The sequence below is a fragment of the Plutella xylostella genome, chromosome 14, assembly GCF_932276165.1.
Source record: "Plutella xylostella chromosome 14, ilPluXylo3.1, whole genome shotgun sequence".
In the NCBI taxonomy this organism is placed as follows: Eukaryota; Metazoa; Arthropoda; class Insecta; order Lepidoptera; family Plutellidae; genus Plutella; species Plutella xylostella.
The window spans coordinates 3,673,690-3,691,314 of record NC_063994.1 but is presented as its reverse complement, the minus strand read 5'-3'; the positions used below and the strand labels follow the sequence as shown (position 1 = coordinate 3,691,314).

The 17,625-nt window shown below is 36.3% G+C and overlaps 1 pseudogene; it reads left to right on the top strand.

Moving 5' to 3' along the window:
• Nucleotides 1-429: 429 nt before the first annotated feature.
• LOC125489519 overlaps nucleotides 430-17,625 on the top strand; it is a 32,856-nt pseudogene continuing 15,660 nt past the window's right edge.

Genomic DNA, 17,625 nt, shown 5'->3' with positions numbered 1-17,625 from the left:
TGATGGTGACTTGCAAGTATCATTTTAACTTAAGGAAATGGGATCGCTGCTCGAAAGAAAAAGAGAGGCATAATGATAAAACAGTGAGGATAAACAGAGATGAAAAATTTCCCCTGCTTGATTATAATTTGTCTTGTTCATCTAATTATTATTGCGTGCTAATCCAAAAGTCAAAATGAGTAAATGTAGCAAGTGTAATAAAGTTGTCTCGAAGAAGTCACCGGGTATTCAGTGTAGCAAATGTAGCAAATGGATTCATGCCGCCTGTGCTTCGATAACGAACGATCAGCTAGCCGCTCTTTATTCTACGGAGGCGGTAGATTGGAAATGCCGCGCGTGCGCTGCAACCGTTAAACCGAAGAGGATCTCGATCATTCTCCCGGACGCTGATGAAGACACGGACACTGAAGCCAAGCAACAGCTACCAAAATGCAACACAGCATCAACGAAAAATTCCTGGTCGACATGCGGCGTGAGATAAGAGATTTGATTAGAGACGAAATACAGCGCAGCTTGAAATTCTATTCCGACAAGATAGATGACTATGAGGAACAAATTGAAAAGTACGAAGTTAAAATCAAGTCCCTGACGAGCCACCAAACCGATCTAAACAACAAATATAAAAATATACAAATTAAATACGATCTACTAGAACAAAAGATGAATTCGATCGAACAGCTTCAATTTAACAACCGCCTTGAAATATGCGGAATCCAACTAAATGAGAAGGAAGACCCTATGGCAGCCACCAAGCAGATCTGCGAGAAGTTGAAGCTAAACGCTGAGGATATAATGGCAGCACAGACTAAGATATCCCGTGCACCGGCTGCAAAGAAGAGGAACCCGCCGACCGTGCTGGTGACGCTGCGCGATGGTCACCGCGACGGATGGATGGAGTCGTCGAGAGCCGCCACGCTGACCAACGCCGAGCTGGCCCGCGAGGGAGGCAGGATCTTCCTGCGCGAGGCCCTCACCCCGGCTACGAGCTTTCTTCTATACATCATCGGATGCACCATAGTTTATTCTCAAAGTACATGCACTGGCCGCCCCCCAGCATTCAGAAAACGAATCGACAATAAACAAGTTATACTTCAATTAAAGCAAATTGATTGGACCCCTACACTGAATTACCAAACACCAGAAGATATATTAAATTCTATACTTAATAATTTCCACACAATTTACCAAAGTTGCACGACATATGTAAAAATAAATGAACAAAACAAAAGACAGAACTGTAAATGGGCTAATAAAGAAATAAAAAAAATGATTCCGACCAGAGACAGGCTTCTTAAAATATGGTTGAAAACTAATGATATAAATGATAGAATACTATACAACAAATACCGTAATAAAACTAATAAATATATTAACAAGACTAAAAACAACTTCTACTATAATGAAATATGCAGTAACTTTAAAAATTCGAAAAAGGTCTGGACAATAATAAATAACTTATGCGGGAACTTAAGCAACTCGATTGATACTATCTTATTAAAATATTTTGACCAAAATAAATGCGACTTCGCTAACAGGTTCGCAAACGAGTTTGAAAACAATGCGTCAAACATCAGTAACTCTTGTAACATGCCTATTTTGAATTCGATAAACTATGAAATAACACCTAGTACTTCTATGCGCTTAAAAAAAGCAAGTGAAGAAATTGTAACTAAAATAATAAGTCATATAAATGAGAAAAAAAGCCCCGGGTACGATGGGATCAGAGCATCCGATTTAAATTATATAAATAAAGAAATAACTCCAGTCATCACTCACTTAATAAATAGTTGTATTACTACATCGCAGTACCCGGACAAATTAAAGATTGGCATTATACGGCCTATATTTAAGAAAGGTAATCACACTGACTATAATAACTATAGACCCATAACTATATTGTCATGTATAGATAAGATAGTTGAGAGATACTTCGGCGACGAGCTCAATAAATACCTACGTAATCAGCATATTATAAATAACACACAATTTGGGTTTCAGAGAGGCCGGAGTACCTCCCAACTACTGTGTCAATTCACTAATGAGGTCAATGATCACCTGCACAATAGACAACATGTACTTGCGGTGTTCATTGACTTCAGTAAGGCGTTTGATACCCTACAATATAATACCTTATATAAAAAGTTATCGCAGAATGGTGTACAGGGCCCTCTCCTAGACTGGTTTAAAGATTATCATAAAAATAGAAAAACAACTGTGAAGATATCCGATACATATAGCAACCATATTTTGACACATCAAGGAACGGCACAGGGATCCATACTGGGCCCGACTGAGTACCTGCTGTATGTAAATGACATGAGTAATGTGCTGGAGGAGGGTTCGGTATACCAATTTGCAGATGATACGTGTTTACTTGTTTCAAATACATGTTTACGTAAGGCCGAGTGCGCACTACAACGTAGTTTCGACCAGCTGTGCAGGTGGGCACATGATGTAGGCCTCACTATAAACGCGCAAAAAACCAAAGCTATGCATATACATTCTGCTCACCTAAGAACAGGAAGTGACTACGAGCCGACTATCACTGCCCACCTCCACGACTGTCTCCACTCTAATAACAACCCTGTGTGCAACTGCCCTAAACTTGAATTTGTGAAAAACCATATGTATATAGGTCTCATTATTGATCATAAATTTAACTGGGAACCACACATCAATTATATTTGTAATAAATTACGTTCTATCCTAAGTAAACTATACCTACTAAAATATAAGATACCTTATAGGACACTACGTATATTATATCTTGCACTTGCAGATTCCATAATTAGCTACGGACTAGGTAGCTATGGCCGTACATATAAAACTTACATAGAAAAAATATATAAATTACAGATAAGAATGTTAAAAACCATTGTCCCAATAAACATCAAGAATAAATTTAAAGATAACTACACACAACTGTTTAAGTTTTGTAAAGTCCTACCAATAGAAGAAAAAATTAAGTTGTCAATTTTAAAAGAAGAAAATCATCATATATCCCAAATAGTTTATAAATCCCGCCCCAAAGCACTTCGAATTTTAACATCAACAAAAAAATGTATCTTGCCTAAATATCGGAACTGCTTTGGGATGAGACATTGGAGATACTTACTGCCCAAAACCATTAATGAATTGCCCCTAGATATGCAAAGTGTATACTTAAATTGTGGTTATAAAAAACAACTGAAGAGATGTTTCATAAAAAAAATATTGTAATCTGTACTGTATTCTTAACTATCTCATGAATTGTGTTAACTTAACTTATAATATTTAATAACTAAATACCTACCATAAGTGATAACTACTAGCTAATTACTAATATACGTACTTGTTAAATAATGCATGTGATATAAAAATATTTTACTATTAAGTAGCTCTTAAACCCTTAATGGATTTCTGCTGCTTGTATTAGGCATATTGTATTTTTTTGTGTAATTTCTTATTCAATAAATAAATGAAATGAATGAACAAACTGTCCAGTGGCGCTCAGAATGTTGACATTCGTGAAGTAAGCACATAAAAGGGCTGTAAAAATACAACAGCATAGCGTGTGAATATTTTGTGAAATAAATCCTCCAATATCATGGACGAAATATGGGGATAACCTTTTTTGCAACAGAATGTATAAACTGTACAAATATCTAATATACAGGGTGTTGATAAAAGTGGTTTATAATACTAAGTCGTAAGTCAAAAGTCGTATCTATATGTAGAATAACTCTAAGAGTCACCCCCACTTTTAAAACATCCTGTATAAAACTCTGTATACATAATGATATCCGTACACCATTAGGGATAGTTATCAAGGCGAGATCATCGAATGTAGTGCAATTTGTCGCATATAAGCCACCTCTGACCTCTGGGGATAAAAAATCGTTGAGTGCTTATTTAATGTATTCCGGAAAGCTGTTTCGGTGCAGCTTAAAAGAGTAAGTACGTTGGTTCAACTTGTAAAGTTATAGCTTACGAATTAAGATATAAGTAAGTATTATTAATCGTTAAGGACAAAAGCGAAACGTAAAATTCGCTGACTTACCTATTTGTTGAATCTTATATTCTATTATTTTCATCATTAACTTTATACATATTATAATATACCTATAGATATAAGGTTACCTGTAAGAGATCGCTCTCAGCGATAAGGCCGCCTATTGTACATTAGTTCTAGTCTATAAGTATGTTTTTTTGTATGTCTGATTTATGTGGTGTTCAATAAAGCAATATTCTATTCTATAATCTATTCTTTATGTTATATTTTTTGGGTATTTCATTTTTAAATTCGTTTGCGCTATAAGTCAGTCCGATCATCTTACCTCAAACTAACCTCAAAGGTAACATCATAAAATATCATCAACTAGAAAGTATCATATTTCAACTGTCAATTCACGGTTGACGGTTGCCGTAACGACACGGTACAGGAGAATTTGAGACACGATTTCTATAGATCGTGTGAATAGGTAGTATAATAATATTGGAGGGTTTCGTATTTTTATAAAGGAATAAAAAGGTACTTCAAATGGTACTCGTATAAGGTCAGGCCGTTTATACAGGGTGATGCTTTCATAGGTGCATATCCATAGGTATGTTACATCCCAAGGTCATCATAGTTGTTCAGAATGAAGAGCTCTGTAGCTTCCGGATATGCACCTAGGAAAGGATCACCCTGTATATCTACAAACGATTCATATGCGTTAAAATTTTTCTATTTCTATTCTATTCTTTTTTTTTATTATTATTTTTTTTATGCGTTAACATTACATTTACAAACATTTGTAGCTACACCAATTCCAACCGTGCGTCAGGATTCAATTGAACGACACTATACCAAAGATGGGAAGATTTCTATTCTAGCATCCTTGCTGACGCAGCTATCACGAAGTCAACGATATAATATAATACATATAATGGATGTATTTACCTACTAAGGAAGCTAGAAGATTAATAGGTGTTACTAACATAGTAACTATTAATAAAATAAATGAAATGAAATATTTATTTATAGTAAGAAGCTACTCACTTGTGTAAGAAACTGTCAATGTTTGAGGCTGAGGCATACGTTGGCCCCAGCCCCAACCCAGGTCCCAACAACGCTACTCGTTGGGACTATCTCGTTGGGACCAATACCATTTCATACATTCACACGATGGACGAAAAGCGTATGTCATTGGGACGACTGGGACCAACGTGTGGAGCTGCCGTGAATGAATGAATAGACCGTCTGTGAGTTACTAATAAAGCTGACTGTACCACTAAAATTAGTCATAGTTTTGAAATGTGACACCTTAGCCAACTGCGATTCGTGATTCATTTACATTTGTGTAGTAGCAATCATTATTGTGACTAAACAATGCCTTTGTAAAGTAACTTTATCTAAGCGGCTACTGTCTATGCCGTGGTTAGGGCAGTAATGGTTAACATTAAATGATGTATAGGTGCAGGGCTGAATTTAAGCCAGTAATAGCTTAATTTATTAGGTAAAGTAATGTTTCTGAAGCAATATGAAGATATAAACAGCATAAATATCTTTTTCACCATAAATAACGAAATTTTCCTATATTATTAGCTGTTCCCGCGAGCTTCGCTTCGCACTAAAAAGTTTTCCCGTGGGAATTCCGGGATAAAAAGTAGCCTATGTTCTTTCTCGGGGTCTAGCTAGCTAGACCATCTGAATACCAAATTTCATTCAAATCCATTTAGTAGTTTTGGCGTGAAAGAGTAACAGACAGAAAGCAGACACAGTTACTTTCGCATTTATAATATTAGTTAGGATACATCCACCCTGAACACGAAAGATAATACTTTATAAGATAACACAATGCAACAACTGTGTCACAATACTCACACTACAATTTTAATACCTTCATTAAATAATACTTTAATTATGTTATCCATAATTCTTACCATGTGGGTGGGTTAATTGCCTAACTTATACTTTAAATTTCCAAGTAAATAAATTGTGCTGTTCATACAAAATTCAATATGGTTTACGTAATTAATTCTGAAGAAGTTTCTAAACAAAGACAAAACGCCGTATTTCACCATATTATTAAGGACAACTTATTTAAAGGGACAATTTATTTCAAAACTCTGGATCATACGATTGTAAGTAATTATAGGGCCAACTCTAATATACCTAATTCCACCCTGTATAAAAGGGCCCTATATCACTATAATGTACCTACGCTTTGCTCAGAAGGGCTAGTACGGTGCGCATTTAATACGTGACAAGAGTTTTGCATCGCGCTCACTCACATCGCGCAGCCTCAAGAGCGAGCGCGACGGAGAACTTTTATCACGTCTTAATAGTGCCCCGTGCTACATGGCCTGATCTTATACATATAAAACGAAGTTTTTGAGGGCTGCGGCGCGAGACATAATCTTTGTATTAAACGTGCCGATTGCACGATAGCTCTCGTTCGTTCCTTTTTATTCAGTACTAGCTGTTCTCGCGCGCTTCGCTTCGCCTTAAAAAGTTTTCCCGTGGGAATTCCGGGATAAAAAGTAGCCTATGTTCTTTCCCAGGGTCTAGACCGTATGTATACCAAATTTCATTCAAATCCGTTCAGTAGTTTTGTCGTGAAAGAGTAACAGACAGACAGACACAGTTACTTTCGCATATATATATATATATATATATATATATATGTTACTGTAAAAGCCCGAACAACGGTAAATCCTAGGATTTACCAGTAAATCTTAGGATTTACCAACATGAGTTGGTAAATGTAAGGATTTGTGAAAATAGGTCATTTTTTTCGGGCTTTTACCATTAGAATTTGGTAAATGCTAGGTTTTACCACTGACACCTAGTAAAAGTTGGTTTTGGGAATAAAACAAAGATTAATTATTACCTATTCATTTATTTCAATCAAAAACTTAAATTATTTTCTTTCAGGATTTATATTATTTTTTATGAACAGTCATTTTAAAACCTTTAAATCAACATAATTATTTTAACAATGTGTAATATACCGGATTATGGTACTTATGTGTATAGTAATAGATGCGAATTATCATGGAATGCTGGATTATTGGAAAATAACTTTATTTTCACTCATTCACTGAACGATAATTTAAACACGGAAACCGGAAGTAAAATAATTTTCACGTATTATTATTGTTGACGTCGAGTAAAGTAGATTGCAATAATAAATATTTCTTAAGTTCGGTTAGTTATAAGTTATCATCATCATCACGACTCATTACGTCCCCACTGCTGGGGCACGGGTCTCCTTCCAATGAAGGAAGGGTTTTGATCTAGTCCACCACGCTGGCCTAGTGCGGGTTGGTGGACCCCAACACAAGCAAGCTTGTGCTGAGCGAGTTGTCGGGTAAGTGGGCAACCCGACTATCAGACGTTTTCAATCCGCCCGAAGGCCTCTAGGCTTAACGACTGCTGCCGAAGCAGCAACCGGGACCCACGGCTTAACGTGCCGTCCGAAGCACGAAAGCATCCAGAAAAGAACCACTTGAAATCGGTCACCCATCCAATGGCTGACCATGCTGGTTGTTGCTAAACCTCAGTGATCAGTTACGATCACTGAAGCCCGCTCGACTACGGACGCTTTGTTCGACTACGGAGGTTATAAGTTATAACCTGGCTTTTTCAACATTTACCGTGCCTTAATGTAAATCCTAAGATTTACCAAGTGAATAGTGGTAAAAGTGCGAATCGCAAAATCTTTCGGGCTTTTACCATTAAGAGTTGGTAAATCTTAGGTTTTACGCGTAAATCTTAGGATTTACCGTTGTTCGGGCTTTTACAGTAACACATATATATATATATAGTTAGGAAGTTAGGATTAGGATAGAGTAACCCTCCTTGCACGGATCGCAATAAGATGTGACGTATGCTGCGTAAAATTTAACAGCATTTTTGTTGTTATCTCCAACTTTATTTATAGAACAGATAAGAACATTAATAGCTTAAGAAATAAAGAAAACATAAAACAAAAGAATGACGATTCTATGAGGCATGCTCAATTTGCCAGAACATTGCATTAGGAGCCGTACTGCTAATGTAATGAGGTCTATTTTCGGGCCGCCGCAAATAGATGTAACTCAGCATGTCAATTTGGAGGTGTCAGCGTGGGGAGAATGCACAGATGTGACAGTTGAAATTTAATCAGCTTAGCTTCAACCCCCGAACTTGCAGCAAGGTTCTTAATGTCTAGGAATAAAGCATAATATAGCTGGTGTTAAATTACATGTAGGTAGGTATTTGCGGATAACGAGGTTTGTGAAAAGGAATCTACTTCAATTATGTTGAACTTGAAATAAAATAAAAATATCATAGTTGTAGACTGTACCTGATTCGGCATTGCAGTGATTAGAAAACCGTACGTTTGAGAACGACGACGAGCCCACGATCGAATCCAAGATAAATCCTAACTAATCCTCTAATATTATAAATGCAAAAGTAACGGATGTCTGTCTGATACTCTTTCACGCCAAAACTACTGAACGGATTTGAATGAAATTTGGTATACATACGGTCTAGACCCTGGGAAAGAACACAGGCTACTTTTTATCCCGGAATTCCCACGGGAAAACTTTTTAAGACGAAGAGAAACCCGCGGGTACACCTAGTATAGCATAATCTATCTATATCGATCTGTCGATTGCAAGAGGAGTCACTTTAGCGTACGAAAACGAAGTTATCAACGACTCTATCTATCAATTAAACTTAGCGATTGCATCTCATCTTAGCGTTGCGTTTCTTCAAGCTAAAGTGACCCTCGTGTAAGTTCGTTAGAAACACTTGTCTCGCTCAGACATTGACATATCTAATGCATTAGAAGGTAAACAAGATAGCCAAATAGCCAAACATGGACGCCGTGCAAACACACCCGAGTCGCATACGGAATAGACGTGAGATGCAAGTGTTAAGCTGTAGCGATCTTAGATTAACAATATACTAACTAGTAAGATGGTGTGTCACATACAAAAAGTAAAAAAATATATCATTACTTATAAAAAAAAACCCGTCTGCACGCTAAAAAGATGAAAACAAGCCCCAATGTTAATGGAACGTATTGTAGGCGGGGGGTTGTACCAACAGAGGGTTCACCATTTAGCTGAATGTTACTGTAGATACCGTGTGTGGCGGTTAAGTTACCAATGAATAAAAAGTCACAAATCTTCTAACCGAACTAATTCAAATGAGAGTTCAGTGGTAGAAGTAGAGTGTTGTATGTCGAGACATTTCTTTTGCACTGATAAAGACACGTTATTTAATTTCAACCAGCTATTATTACGCCTTAGAACATTTTTTACCGCCCCCCGCCGCCGCAACCTCCAAACTTGAACCATTAAACTAGAAAACATTAATCAAGACGAATGCGTTCACAAGACTAATTAAAGCGAATGATTTAGAATGTACGTAAATAGATGCCCTTTACACCAAAAAGGGAAGTTCTTTAAAAGTATTCCTTATAATCTTTGACAAGACAGGCCTGGGACGGTTAATTAAGCTGACTAATAGCTTTTAGATTATAGTATGACAAATTATATTTTTGTTTCTTATCTAAATCAAAAAGTTGGATAAGATTTCTGTTCCTGGAGCGATGTACGTTGCCATAATTTAGGTAAACGGAAATGTTTGCGTCCGTAGATGACTCTCAACTCTTAACTAAATACAACATTCATCCTCCGTCACTTTCTATCTAAATTGTCGAATGGTAGAAGGGTCAGTTTAGCTTATGAAAAACTAATTTATTATATATTTAAGTAGGTTTAGCTTTAATTCAAATTAAATTACATAAAAGTAAAGAACCTACTTTTATGTAATTTACTTTTTCTCTAAAATCCGTTTAAAATTTCTTATAAGAACTGTTTTATTTTTGGTTTTTGTTATATTTTACTCGTAATATTCATATTATTTGGAACAGACGTGGTAATGGTAAACTGTATTTTTTGTAGGTAAACCATTGTCAAGATTGTTTTGACGTTCGAAAATAAAAAAAAGAAGTCACAAAACTGCATTTTCCAGCAAATTGACCGTAGTTCTTAGAACAGAACGGAATCGAAGCGCGGTATTATATTACAGACTTTATGGCTTCCCATGAAGCGCAGTCCTTGTCTCTACTGTATCAGTGGTTCTTAAAATTAAAAAAAGCTTATGAAGTACACGTCTCGTTATCTCTAGTCCATCCATATAAAAGATTGTCTGGAAGAGATCGCTTTAAGCGATAAGATCGCCTTTTGTACCCTAGTTAAGTGTCTATGTAAAATTGTTAATTATTTTTTGGTGTACAAATAGTACAAATACTCTATCTATCTATCTATCTATCTAGCTAAATCAGACAATTCAGCATTTTGATGAATGAGCCGCTAAGTCTGGCAGCAATGAGGCTAATATGGTCGGCAATGAACCAAATAATAATAGCAAAGGTAATTAAGAATTAGGCTCAAGTATCAATTAAGGAGATACCCAATTTGTTTTAAGCACAGACTGAACATGTCCTCAATCACAAAAACAACTTGATGACGAGAAATGTTTTCTTAACCACGTCCCGAAAACACTATATTACATTAAATGGCCCGGGGCGGATCGAAAGCAGACACAAGACAGATAGTTATGAGTTCATCGCAGGACCGACGACAGAAAGGGTCAGTCCGTTGTGTTTTTTCTGAACAAATGTTCACTGATAGTGGGCACAAGAGTTCAAACCCACTTGTTCGCTTCCCTCCCGGGTTCAAACCGTTTCGAGGAACTTTTAAATTTTAAATGTGCTGAAACATCACATGTGAAGACTTTGGAATTGCACTTGAGTTCATCTCTAAAGTGTGAAAAGGTCAAGATTCATAGGATTGAAAAGGAGAAGAGAATGTGTTTAAATACATTATGGCATGGCTAATGTTTTTTGATGCGTTGCCTTATAATTATAATTATAACAGGGCGTGCACATTTTAATGTTTTCAAACAAATGAACAGCAATAGTAATAAAGATACTTATGAATTCCATTAAAACCAGAGTAATAAATAATAAGCTAAAGTAATTATTCACACTAACGCTGTGTAGCAACCAAAATGTAGTCAGGTGCAGAATTTATAATGCCCGTAAAACAGTGGACTAAATAATTTAGCGAGTGATGACTTATTGTTGCAATTACAGTAGGAGACTTGCCTTTAAAGTTGAAGATCACGAGTATGTGGACAAGATTGCCAGCATCTGAAACAAAATAAAGGATATATTGTAAACCACTAAACGGTAAGTATTTTTCTATATTGATCATACTCAGTACATAATTATAAAAATATATAAAAGGTTGAATTTTCTGAATAATAATGTCCTCCTAGCCGAATTTCGACCACGGCGGCCAATCTCAATTGAGATCAGCCATCTACGCAGGAGTAGATTATAGTGCCCAAGTGTGTGCGCAGTACACAGGAGCACTCTCTGTTCCATCACTCTCATAACCCAATGGGACGGATTGACCGACACGACTGGAGAGAGCTAGGCGCAGGACCGACTGCTTTACATGCCCATCCGACAGCATGGATCGTTTCACTGTTTCGGACATCAGGTGATCAGCCTTCTATGTCCTAACCAAACTTGGAACCACAATTTAGAAACACAAATTGATGGTCCCACCCGGGAATCGAACCCGGGACCTCTGGGTCATGAAGCGAAGCTTCTACAACTAGACCACAGAGGCAGTTATTTTCTGAATAGCTGGTAATTAAGGAATAAAAACAGACCTCTCAAAAAGCTGTAAGAGATCAAAATCAACGAGGATCTGAAAAAACAGAGTACATTCCCTTTGAAGTTTTTTTTTGAACTACTTCAACTAAGCACCTAAACCACTCCACCACAAGCATCTGACTAATAGAGGCAAAAAAGTCTAATTAACCTTTATTCCAGCAGACAGATTCCTTTATTAGCGATGTAGGTTCGTAATATACAGATTCCTCTCCTATTGAGGCATGGAACAGATGCAGCATTCCATTGACGTATGTCAGAAAACTGCACATTTATATACAAAGTGTAATAGTTTATGACCTTATTGCTTTCTATTAAAGTCTAAGTTGGTTCAAAGTGGTATGGTAGGTATGTAGTAGTAGGTTATAGGGTGATTAACGTCAATTGAAACAATTTTAGAGTCAGCCTCAAATGCGTTACAATCTTATATCATTGAAGGAGTCAATAGAGATTTGTATTAATAATCTAGACTTGAAATACAGACTACAGATTGTAAAGTGCTAAAAATTCAAACTGAATAATTATTTTTTTAAAACACATTAAACTGTCATAACTACTCTATGTAGCTTTTTGAAGTCCCAGGCAGTGACAATATCTCGTCCTATTTTGCATAATAGCCGCTGCAAGTAAAGATGCCAACTCAGGGCTAATTGAAAGAACCCTACAATTTGGTTAGCGCGCAATCCTCCATTGTTTGAGACACGTTCCTGGTGTAGTAGGGTTTGTCTTCGGGCACGCTCACTACGGGCTCCTTATAATAAAGAAATATGTCCGAGATTTTGACTGCAAAAAGTTTGAAACTGTTTTCACGAGCTCCATTTTCGATATAGTGTTTTAAAATATGTGTATGGTGTTGCTCGCTTTTGCTAGCTGTATAGTCAATCGATAAAACAATGAACATATTCTATCCTACATGAATTTTCAATAGGTATACCAGCTTCAAACACTGTTTCCATGACACTTACAAATCAGGGCATTAAAATGCAAAGTGAGCTTCAGAGAAATGCATTTTTCCCGGAACATAAATTCAGGATATAATGGGACACTCGTCTTCGGAGACAATTCTTGGTGCCGTGATGAATAGCTGTTTTGCTATGTTCACTGCCAATGGATCGTTAACAGAAGCAGTCAATGCCACTTAATATCCAAGGAACATTTACTTTCAAGATTGCTCTGGAACTATTATGTTATATCGCGGTACATTATTTTGTGTTGGTTCGGAATGGGGAATAAGAACATAACGTTAGAGTTAAAGTGAATATCCATAAATAAGTTATTTTGTAAGACCTATTTCCATGGTTGGTGGGACTAGAGTAACTTGTATTCTAGAAACTAACATAACCAGCCTTCAATCCAATATACTGTGATTTTTGTATTATTTACGAAAAGGATTTATTTATTCAAAGGTTTACCAGACAATACAGCTGGTCCCAATTGTACGGCACGTGACTTATTTTATACAAAAATAAAAGGCGGTCTTATTGCTTCAGAATAATGTTCCAGTAAGAATGTCTTCCTGACCCAATTTAGATTAAGACAGCCTGGCTTATTGAGATTAGTCATTTGCGCATGAGTAGGTTTATAGAGGCATGTGAGCTCAGTACAAGATGACTTATGTTTCATCAGTCCTACAACCAATGGGACAAAGGGAAGCGCAGCTTAGTAATGTAACTCTTATTGCTATCGAAATAAGAACGACACCAACGACCAACTGATTTCATGTGTCTCGCCGAGCCAGTGTGAATTGTACATGGTTCTATCGTTGTGCTTAAGCTGCCACACACACATGGATCAATTATTCCTTGTCACACTCACGATATGCTGTCAATTGATGCGAGTTCAATTCAACCGCGTCAAGCAATTACGGTTGACAGAGTATCAATATTGGCTGCCTCGTTTATATCGGCTTCAAGAAAAACACGTAATATAGATGTTTACTATCAGATATTTTGATATCAGATTTTTGTTATTTTATAAATATGTTTATTTTCTCTACTTATTGAGGTCTCACAAATAAGGGCCGATGTTACGAAAGCCAACTTTGGCACTAATATTTATAAATTTATACAGAAGTCTACGAAAAGCTAGTAATTCATATTGCACAACGCCAGGTGCAACTGCTAACAAAGTTCTGGACTGCTGCACAGTATCGATCACAGTTACGTCCTAAATTCCCAATGACCGCCAAAGTTGACCCAACAATTAATTGTGTTTCCCTCCCGTATCTAATATTGGCAAACTAATGTTTCATACCGCGATAGTCGGGCTATTGTTGTGGACAAGTTCACCATAAGTTTCGGTTCACTAATTAGTTACACTGGTTAGCTAGAGCAGTACTAGGGAATACTGCTCGTATAGAAGTCGATAGTATACAAGGGTGCATAACATGGAAAATTTTACAGTATGATCTGATTAGTCATTCATTTTTCTATCAACCAAAACAAAATTCCACTTCATTTGCGAGACTTGTGTTTAATTTACGACTAATTGGTCATTCTAGCTTTTTCTTGGCACTTCTCTATTCTCATACTCCAATATCATAATTTAACCACATATGCACATACTCTGTTTTGAACAACTTTCCCAAAAAAACATTTCTATAAGTGGAATCACTCACAATATTCTTACCTTTTATGATTTTTAATTTCAATCACCATCAGACAACCAAGTACCAAAGAGTGACGTCGACTAACTTCAATACCAAACTTCAACTTTCATTAGTTTCATTACCCATCAAATTAGTTAATATTTCAGGTACAAAGGCGCTAGATACATTTTGGAGTAAACTTTTAACTGAGAGTGTTGCATTTACTTGTACAGGTACAGCGGCACGCTGAATAAATATGTGGGATGCAGCAAAATATAACTTTTATAGCGCCAGAAGAAGGGTGCAAAGTCATGCGTATGCCAGACCGTCACTGTACAAACTCTGTAGTGCCGCTTCCGGCAGTTATAATACTTATAATATCGCCGCTAATGGTTCTATTGTAGGTCTGATTAACGCTTTATTGATGAGACGTGAGCCGCCTGCGCGATTGTTCGAAAGTTTGTTTCTTCTGCAAGAAAGGAAAACTAGCCTTTCTATAGTTACTATATATTGAACCTAGTCCTTTCTAATCTTAATTAAAGCAGTCGCAAGCCAGCTATTAGTTTATGTAAAGAAACATGACGCACTTTTCAAACCAATGATAACTAACTTTTCCGATACTTACCGAGAATTTGTAAAACTCATGCGATACACAATATACAATACATAGACATTATAAAAGCCGCGACAATGACAACGAGGCTAAATTATTACTTTGAACACGATTAAGTAAATCTTCTTCAGGTTCAAGAACGTGCAAAGACAGTGACATAAACTTACGTACAGACACAAGAGTATGTTAATAATCAAGACTACGCAATGCTGACTGACCGGTCCTACCAGTTTGGACCATTCTAACCACTACTGATCTGCTCACTCGTAAAGCTGAAAGTGCTTATGAAAACGCAAATAAATACTATGTTAGAAGCAAGTGGTCATAAGGTATATTTTTGCTTAGTTCAGAATCTTGTTTACGATTACAAACCGCAATTTGGTTAAAATGATAGTTCAAGAATTAGATGACAAAACTTAACTGTGAGAAGCTGAGCAATATGATATAATTGCGCAGACAAACTTTGTTTTGACGTTGTTTGTTAATTAAGATAAACTGGTTATCAATGAAAGTGAGAAGTTTATTATGCAGACGAAACGATTTTACATGTGGGTAACAGAAAATATGCAAAATCGTCAAAATTTCAACAAGAAGCACGTGTCACTGTTGTAGACCTCCTCAAAAAGTTTAGGGTAGGGTTAAAAAATACTGCGTATTTTAATACCGTTAATTCGAAAGCTCCCCAAACATACATAACAAGCGATTCCACTCAAGTCAAGCACACAATCGTGTGCTCACCGTATTCATTAAGAAACTGATATGGCAGGATCTGGAGTGACAATTACTATATTTTAACCCCCGAACCTCTTTGGCGATATGAGAAGTCGTATAATTGCTTCCAACGTCTCATTCAGGGTTCATGGTCCCTTAAAACAGGGAGGTATTCCGTGCCCCGACGCGATTTATCACAATGCCTTGCCGACGAGGGGTGAATGCAAATACGAGCTGCGACAGACAACTTGTAAGACTAGGGAGGTGTGCTGCGATTACTATAATGATAAAAGCTTTAGCATTTCTTTCGCCATAACTTCCCTTTCGCAACTGAGTTATGGGCCCATGAATTTTGTAGCTACCTTCTGTTTTGATAAATTGCTTCCGTTACTACAGTCTTGGCTCGGCGGAATCTTGGACATTGAATACCTAGTTAATTTGCATTCGTATTGTTCTTTACGACGTGGTGACTTACGAAACCGTGTTTCAAGATTTGCTTGCATTAATTTTGAAGATTTTGTTTTAGAGTCCACACGTTATCTATAGACCTTTGACTGTGACGTTTTTTTGATTTCTTAGCTTCATTTAATATGTTCGGATATAATAATATCCTATATGTTAGTCTTTCCATGGAAGAAGACTAATTTGATTGAATGAATGATGACTATTTATAAATACACAGATTACATGCAATATACGAAAGGCACGGATAATACAAAAAAAATGCAATTTATTTAGTTAGGCACTGTAATATATGATCATTTAATGTTTCGCAAACCTGTTCAATTCCCAGTGATATCAGAGTTTTGCCACGCTAATGGTGGCTATTGAAAATTACCCTATGATTATGTCTGGTTTCCATGGAGTAAATGACGGCGAAATAACTAATCTATTAAAACCAAGGGCAAAACACTTTATTGTCATGCTGCTGCTATTTTGCTGCTTGTGCAATTAACAAGGTTGATTTGTTTAAGTATACAGTGGTAACTTTGGGGATAATGATAATGCATTGTAGAATTATAATATTTTTGTTTCTCGCAAATATCGTAAGATCGTAACCGCAAGAAAAAACATACTAAGTTTACCACACCACATAATATTGTGATACATTAAATAGAATCGTGTTTTTCCAGAGTTTAAATTTTATTTTCCAAAAAAATATATTTTTTGTTAAAATTACAAATGTTAAATATAGTACATATAGTACATATATTATGTATAGTATTATATATAGTATATATATAATATAGTACTTCTCGGAGCATATTAACATTATTATGATAATGTACCTGATATTATCGTATAGAATGGCTTTTACAACCTAAACAAGGAATTACGCGAGCTCTCACAAAACTCTTTGCAACAGATAAAAAAGGAGCCTTTTCCTTTATTAATTTACATGCCGCCCCAAAGAATAAACACCAATTTTGTTTCCAGGAGAATAAATAATATTTTGTAACGAATTCCATTATTCTTTAGGATCAAAGTTAATGCTTCCATTCCGGCATTCTGATTACTTTGAGATTACGTTCGGGGTGCATTTTTAACTCGCAAAGACCAAAGTGAAATTGATACTACTCTGTTCTATTTATGTATTTAAGACATGTTATGTATGATATGTTACGTGTTTTTAACGCATGGCAGTATGTATGTGTGGATGACCTAGGTGGCAAGAGCTGTACAGTGAGAGGTTTATAACAGTGGTTGATATACAACTCCTAGGGAGAGAGATACAATAATATCGGTATAAAACACAATGGATGGAATGAATAGTTTTGGCTAAAGGTAAAGAATAGAATAGAATAAATCTTTATTCAAAGAAAACAACTTATGCGATTACATACATCATGTTTTTTTCCAATAGTGCAATCTCCAACCATTCTGCCAAGCATGGAGATTATGGCATAGTTATTCGAATATTAAAAAGAAGGCCCATGTATAAGAGTGAACTGAACAGTTCAAGGCATAGACGGTTTGTTGGCGTTCAAAATAAGTATTTTCCTTAA